Source organism: Teleopsis dalmanni, chromosome 2 (genome assembly GCF_002237135.1).
Source record: "Teleopsis dalmanni isolate 2A chromosome 2, ASM223713v2, whole genome shotgun sequence".
In the NCBI taxonomy this organism is placed as follows: Eukaryota; Metazoa; Arthropoda; class Insecta; order Diptera; family Diopsidae; genus Teleopsis; species Teleopsis dalmanni.
This window is the reverse complement of record NC_051847.1, coordinates 29,903,816-29,912,451: the sequence shown is the minus strand read 5'-3', so window position 1 is coordinate 29,912,451 and position 8,636 is coordinate 29,903,816.

Below are 8,636 nucleotides of genomic sequence, written 5' to 3'. Positions count from 1 at the left end.
CTATTATTTTGGCTCAGTGTTAGCGTTTTAAGTGCTAACAGCGATTTGGCATGTTACTGAAAACATTTGTAGTTTTCTCAGCTTTTCATTTGACACGGTTCACTTATTGTTAACGCTTTTTGCTAAGGTGGATTTCTTCTTGCGCTGCTCACAATTTGTTTTAAAAGAAAAATTAAGTGTATCAAATATACCGGAAGACATTTCACACTTCAGGTGCAATAATGTGAATTGCAGACATAATTGCAGTTACAATGTAATTTGTTTTTTTCCCTCACATATGAGAATACACACAAAAAAAAAAAAATAATAATAACAGTGCAATTACATGTATTTAACAGTAAGTTTTCGGGGAAAAACATTTCTTAGTTTTTTCCGTAGTGTGTAAAATAAGTGAAATTTCGCACTATAACATTTATAATAAGAAATAGAAAAATTCGAAATAGAAATGATATTTGTAAGGAACTCATATATTAAGTAATTATCTAAGTAATTTAGCCGTTCATTTTAACGATAGTTAATAAGTTGTCATTTTTTATGCTACATAGGCATGTTGTTTCCTATTTTGTATGGTTCCTTATGATTTTTAAAATAATTGTAATAAATCAACTATTATTATTATTATTGATATGTTCAGAAATAATATTCATGAACTTAGTCTAATTACTAGAGATTTTCAAATACTATGATCGCGCGTTATTGCTGATGGTTCTTCTCCATGTTGTTCTCGGCCGACCGCGATTTCTTCATTCCTAAGATTTCTTTTTTATGGTGCAGCATTAACAATTTCGGTGTTTGGCTTGCGAAGAGCATATCCCAGCCATTCGTATTTCATCTGAATTATTTCTTTATCAATTGCTACGTTCATTGCTAATAGTTCGTGGCCACCATATTCTTAAAAACTGACACAGACATCTATTTACAAACGTTTGCAACTTATAAGTGATAGCTGTAGTCACATACCAAGTCTCAGATCCATACAGCAAAATATATATGACGCAGGCGCTGAAAATTTTGATGGATACTAGATGATTTTCAAACATTTTTAGGATTGGCGCAAGCCCTCTTAGCTTTACGAAGCCGTGTAATTTAATAATTAAATTAATTATTAATCAAAATTATTTCTAAGTACTAATAAATTCTATATACGGTTTATTTTCGTCATCTTCCCATTTAACTGAAATATGACCTTATTGTAATAATATATAATATAACAATATGAAATAATATATTATTTTTGGTCATGACTAAATCATATAAAAATTTATTATGATAAATTTTATGTCGAATACAAAATATAACTAATTTTTGCAGATGAAAACACTCTCACTATTTTTCCGAATCAGTGTTCGATGAAGTATCTCAAGGTTCACCTTTGTCCTTTTGTATTTATTACCTGCATTAAGTACATCGTTGCTATAGTACTCAATATTGCTTACTATTAGTGAATTATATCTCATTAAAGTATATTGCTAACTATATAATTACTAAGCATAAAAATATTGTTAAAAATATAATTTTAAATATTGAAGCATTCATTAATTATGTTTATTATAATAATGTATATTGAAGCACGATATGGGACAAACATAATATTGTAAATTGGCAGCAAACTAATCCCATTAAAAAAAAAACAACCATGTAAACTACTAACATAATATATATCTTAAATAATATATATTCAAAATTAAACAATAAATAAATAAAGGCAATAAAAACAATAAATAAACGCTATATCTAAATATCAAGAATCATTGCACTCAAGCTAGAATCAAGAATCATTGCATTTACCATATAAACTAAACTAAGAACGAAGTGATTTGTTTTATAATATTATAATTTCATATATTATATGTATATTTATTATAATGTTCACACTTAGATTTATCGTAATGTAGCATATTATTATATATATAATTTTTATCGCTATTTTATATATTTATTACTATGTTCACACTTAGATTTATCGTAGTTTAGTATATTTTTATATGGATTGTGTATGGAATTTCTATAAAAAATTACATTTATTACTTTACATTTGTCTATTTGAGTACAAAAGTTGAAATATTGGATATACATAACATATATGTATATATTTTATCGCTATTTTAACGATTCTTATCATATTTTTATATTTAATTTTTAACTATATAAATAGCGATCCAAATAATTTTGAAAGCTAGATATCCATAAAAGTAATTTATACTTTAAGTTCATCATCTAATGTACATTCAGTCAACAATCAGTAAAGAATATAGTTTGTTTGTAATAATATTAATTATTACAAACCTCATTTCGGCTACAAGTGTAGCATTGATCTCTTAGAGAGATGATTCCAACTTAATTGAAATACGATATTTGGTCATTAGTTCTGTGAATGTAATCAATTAAGTAATCAAGTAAACCCTGATTTTTTGAATCCTAAGGAATTATTTTTAGGTTTATTCCCATTTTCAGAAAATAAATAGTCTTTTATGTTGAACTTTATGTAAATTTGGAAATTAAGTATTATTAAAAGCAATATAATCCATAATTCTAAATATAGGAGTTCACAAGGAATAATAAGGTTTCATTGTTTTATGGTATCGCGAACAAGAGAACTATCTAGAAAGTAAATTTTATATTGTACTCATTGAAACCTTTTCGATCTAACATATTTTAAAAATACACGTTAGATATAACAAAAATATATATAGTTATAATTATATATAGGTGTATATAGTTATATATACCTATAGTTTCGATTAGGTAATAATAAATTATCAATAAGATAATAATAAGACAGAATAATCTATCTAATTAATGCTAAAAATGGAGGCTTCGAAAGTAGTTAGGCGAGGGTGTAACATAACAAATTAACATTTACTATGTCACTGTTCAGATCTATACAGGCAAAGATATAACTACGTAGGGGATTTTTACTTTGTGGAGTTGGTAGTGCTAACCAAAAACAATATTCATAAAATGAATATTTATATATATACAAAATGAGTATCAAAGCAATGAGCTAACTTCTTGGGAAAAAATTAAAAGCTCTAGTTAATAGCAACAAAGAATCATAAAAAAGAAAAATAAAATAATTTATATAATATGTAGGAAACGTTTGTTTGAACACTTTGTATGCTAAAGTATATCATAGAAATTAAGAGATAATAAATATAAAATAATAAAAACATGATAATTAGCAACAGTCAAAGTGTTAGCTAACAGCATCAAAGTACAAAAAAAAAAAGAAATACATATAAATTAAAATAAATTTAAAAATCAAAAAGTGCCAACTAACTGCAGGAAAATCATGAAATACATAAAAAAAGTCTGTATTATACTATTTTATTGATTTTTGTTCATTCTTTTTTAAAAAACATAGAATATTTAATCATACATAACTGCATTAATGATTTTATATATATATATACTTTATACATTTGATTGCTAACAGTTCACTTTACTTGATAATTTATTTTTCGAATATATTTTCTATTTATATATACATTTTATATATTTTTTTATATTTATTATGCATTTTAATATATGTTTATATATATTTTTGTATATATTTTTATACAATATGTATACTTTTTTTGTATATGTGATATATTTTTTACATTTTATTTTGTATTTGTTTTATATGTCTTTTATTTTCAAAATTTGCATATTACGTATTTTTTATTTTATTCTAAAAATATATCAATAAATTTACACTTAACTAAATATACACGAACATAATAATTTTGTATAGTTAGTTTATATAAAAACTTAGAAAGCATATATATATCAAATATAAAAAATAAAATTTTTTAATGAATTTTTACTTAAAGCAAAAAAATTTTTTTTTATATATCACTATATATATAAATAATATTATGTATGCGTAATTATGTATGTGTAATTAGATTGACTTTTTTACTCGATTTCGTTTATAATACCAGTAAATTTGTTATAGGATATATCTTATAATTTAAGGAATTTTAATCAGGTCGATTATAAGACTAAAGTTATAGTAGTATATAATGAAGAACTTACCAACAAGTGTATAAATCTCATGATTGTTTAATATATCCCAATATTTATCCAAATAATTCAATTCGTAGCTGATAAATATAAATAAAATATGTTATAAACAAATTTACAAATTAAGCTTGTGTTTATTTTTTTCTTAAAGTCACAAAATTAAATAACGATTAAAAATTAATTTTTATTCACTGCTATGTTATTTAATAAAACACAAATTAATAAACATATTTTTTAAATATTCAAAAATAAAATAAATTCAAAAATTTATTATGCAAAAGTTTCACTTTTCGTATGAATTGCATAAAACATAAGGCAGATAAAATATTATGTATTCTTTTATATTTACTAAATAATGAGTAAAATTCACTGCACAATATCCTTTACGTAGATTTGCATAAATAATAAACTTACAAATTTTTTAAATTACAAATACAAAAAAAAATTGTTAACAGAAAAAACTGAAGAAGAAGCAACGCCGTTAATATTTTGAAATTTTGCAAAAATATGCGACCGAACGACGTTGAGGCTCTTATTAAACTGAATTCATAAAGTTTAAAGCTCCAAGCCAAGTCAGTCTGCAATTGAAAGGCAAAAATATTAATGAGGAAAACAGCACCAACAACAATAACAGCGCAGCAACATGTTAAAATCAACAAAAGCAGAGAAGACGCGACAACATTGGCCAAAAAAATAATCGTTTGTTGTCTTACAGTGCCAATGGTTTGGTGGCTTCATAACAACTCGTCGTAGCATCGACGTCGAAGTCAGCTGCGCTGCCGCTGGTGTTGTTGGACTTAACATTTGCAACCAAAAAACGCGTTGGTTTCAAAAAGAAGTTGAAGTTTAAGTGTTGAAGCAGCGGTAGGTACGCAGGCGTATTTAAAAACTCACCACACTTAAGTGTGAGTTGTCTTGTGTTTTGTTGAAAAGACAAGTGGCTAAGAGCGTGTATGCGAGCATAGGAATATTCATTCGAATTACATGAATTCATGTCGTACGACTGCAGCAAGGTTGTTTCTTGTTTTCCCATAAAATTTTTATTGATAAAATTGATAGTTAAAAGTATCTTAACATTTGGCATATAAAATTTGGTTTAAAAGTTGATGTTACTGCAATCGCATTAATGGATAAAATAATATTAATTGATAATTGGCAAATTTAGAAGCTTTTTGTAGTAAATCACATTAAAAAACAATTGTAAGATAAATGTATATAATAATTTTGTTCTTGGGATCGATTTTTTTTTTGTTTTCAGTTATGTTTATGTTAATAACATGTATATTTTATTAGACCTATGTGAATTCCTTGAAATCGCCAATAAAACATAATTTATGTTATAATAATTAAGAATTTTGACTGTATAGTCAGCCCCAAATTCAATTAATTAAAATAATATAAAAGAAAATAATATTAAGAAAATAATATAAATAATATAATATAAATAATATAAATTTTTGTTGTTGTAGTTCACTACTTTTTGAAACCTCTTTAATAATTTTAGAAAAAATTATAACGAGACAACTGATGACGAGTACTTGGCAATACTCGAAACAGCGTTGTATGGTAAGCTGCTTTTCAATTAATTAAATAAATTTTTGTTCTTGTCTTTTCTTTGCTATTCGAATCCATCTAACAATATTTTCGTTTAGTCATTGTTAATGCAGTGTACGTTTTCTCGGAGAATGATGACGTGGAGAAAATATGTATAATATTTTGAGAACCAATTTTCCATTAAATTAAAGCTCGCTCATTAATTGTTTCATGTATATAGTATAAAGAAATATTAATAGTTCTAATATGTTTATGTTGATATTTAAATACATTTCTAAAGACCACCTAAAAATATACGAATTTAAAATTTTTATAATATTAAGGATATTAAATAACATAAGCCACACTAACAAAAAGTAAATTTCACTTTCTGTAACCTTAGTTCAATGGTTTGGTAATACTTTAATGTACTGTTTGTTGAGTTAAAATAAAACAAGTTCAATTTTTTCATGTCTTTAGGGGGGATTTGGAAAAGATACTCAAATGCACTAAATAAAATAAAAAAAGGAAAAATATAAAAAAAACCTTTTTATTTATCTTTTATATAGTTTTTAAGTACGTAACTTTTATAATTACAAAATTTAAATAAATATTAACTTTTTACGTATGCACTACCAATTAGTCACATAAATCCTTTGCATCCATTATCAGAGCTATTTCAGGTGCAAATAAAATATTTACAATATCATTAATGTGAACAGTATTAATAAATCTCAGAACATAAACACTTTCTTTTAATTCCGAATTTATTGTGTATTAAAGTAAAAAACAATTTCTTCAACTTTATGTAGTTTGAGTGCAAATAACTTTAAGTAGCAAAACTAAGTATCTTGAAAAGCACAACAATGAGATACAAACAGTGAAACAATGAAATCGAAACTGTAAAAAGAAATTTTAATTTATTTAAAAATTTTTAAATTTTTGCGCCTTTTGTGGTTTTACTAATTAAAATTCAAGAAGAGGTGCATTTACTCGCTTTTTATGCTTGAGTTTAAGTAAAATTATTTATTCTCTTGAGGTTACTTCAGTTGAATAGTTTCATGTGTGCCCCAAATTTATATTTTATATATGTTACTTTAATGTTTACTAGCATATTTTTTTAAAGTAGTAATTTTTTATATTTTAACATTTTTTGAGAAATATTAAATCTGTAAATTAAAATGTAGATTTTTATGATTTCCTATAACTAACCAACTTTTTATAAAATATTTTTGAAAACTTTATTTACACGAATCATAATTATTATTTATATATTATATTATATATTTATATATTATTACATACTATACATATTAATTATTTACATTTCTTCTTCTTCTTCATTTCATTGTGTTCCCAGGGAAACATTGGGCCATGTGGTTACAGTTGTATCTAACGAAGAAAAAATGTTTAAATGTGACTTTCACACCTCCAAATCCACTGTGCGTGCTGCCATTGCAGGTGGATTCGATGTATAAGTACGGGTACCACTTGGAGACTGTAATTCCAAAATATGGGTTTGGACTCATATTTTATTTCCAGAAAATATTTAAAGAAGAGAGGAAAGCCCCGACGATGGGTTATAAGCACAATGTCAGTTCTGTAAGCTTTGCACGTAGTGACAGGTCAGTTTTAAATAGGCCGCTCCTAACTTGGAGAACAGATGCCTTTTGCAGTCGCTCATTATGAGTGACGACGCTACGTTGCGGACTGCGCTTAGCTTCTTTACACTTCATTCTACCTTACTGGTAAGTAGCATGCTACCGCCGGCACCACTCGAAGATTCTACGTAACTACTGAACCTTCTCACTACGTCAAGTTGGCAGTCCTCGAGAAGGAATTTATATTTAATACATTATTAAGATTTTGAAATATAAAAACAATACTTATAAAGTTGTAAGTAGTGAAATATATATATACACTTTGCTTTTTTTTCTTTTAATATTAACCAAAATTTTGATAACTGGATAGGCGATATCTATTTGATTCCTTCTGATCTAAAAAATCTGAACTTAAAAAATCTGAATTGATAAATCTAAATTTGAAAAATCTGAGTTTCGAAAATCTGAATATGAAAAATCTTAATCTGACAAACTTGAGTATATTTGAGTGTAAGAATTGAGATTTGATGGGATTGATTAAAAATATACAGACCTCTACACAAAAGTTGAATCCTCTAAAATAGGAAAAAAATGAAAATCTCATTGACAATATGCAGCCTTCTATACAAAATTTGTTTTATAATAATCTAATGTATGCGCAACCTATATTAAATAAGTTAGATACTAACATTCTAGAGAATATTAAAGACTTTCAAATAAAGAGCTTCTAAGGCTCTTTATGCAGGCTTTAAAATAGTTTTGAAATAATTTTGGGTCAACAAATATACATATGTAATGTTTTTTAAATCACCGTTGTAATGTAGCATATACGTAATCTGAGTGAACTCATGGCTAAAACTTAGATATACTATAAGTTGCGACCGTTAATTGTGTTTCTAAATGTTTTCTACTTATAATATTAAATTGATTTTATTGTCGAGCTAGAGAGACGTAGAAGAGTGGTATAGTGAATGTTAGGAGAGAAAGAAAATACATAGTTTAATCGGTATTCTTCTTCTTTTTAGACTGCCTACACACTCTGAGTGTCAGCGGTGGCATTTAATAACAATATGCTTATTTCGACGTAATTTTTAATTTAAGTCTTCAATACTACAAATTTTTCTTTAATAATACTTATAACTAATCATAAAAGGTAACATTTAACTTTTAACATTTAATTTCATCATTTTACATTAAACTACAATCTATATAGCATTCAAAAAGCATTTTACGATATGTTATTTACTATCGCTGTGAAAAGCTCTCTCGATGGCGCAGAGTGTATCAATTCGCCTGTCCAGGTGCGGATATTTCTTAACCCAGAGAGTTGTTTTCGCCCAATACCTCTTCGACCTTCTATACGGTTGTTAGTAATTTGTTGTAAGTCTTTTTTAATAAAATGCAATGCAACAGATATAGGATTATTCTTATTAATGATATGAAAAGAGTTTTATTTTTGATGACTTTAGATCAACGGTTCTCAACCTTTTTTTG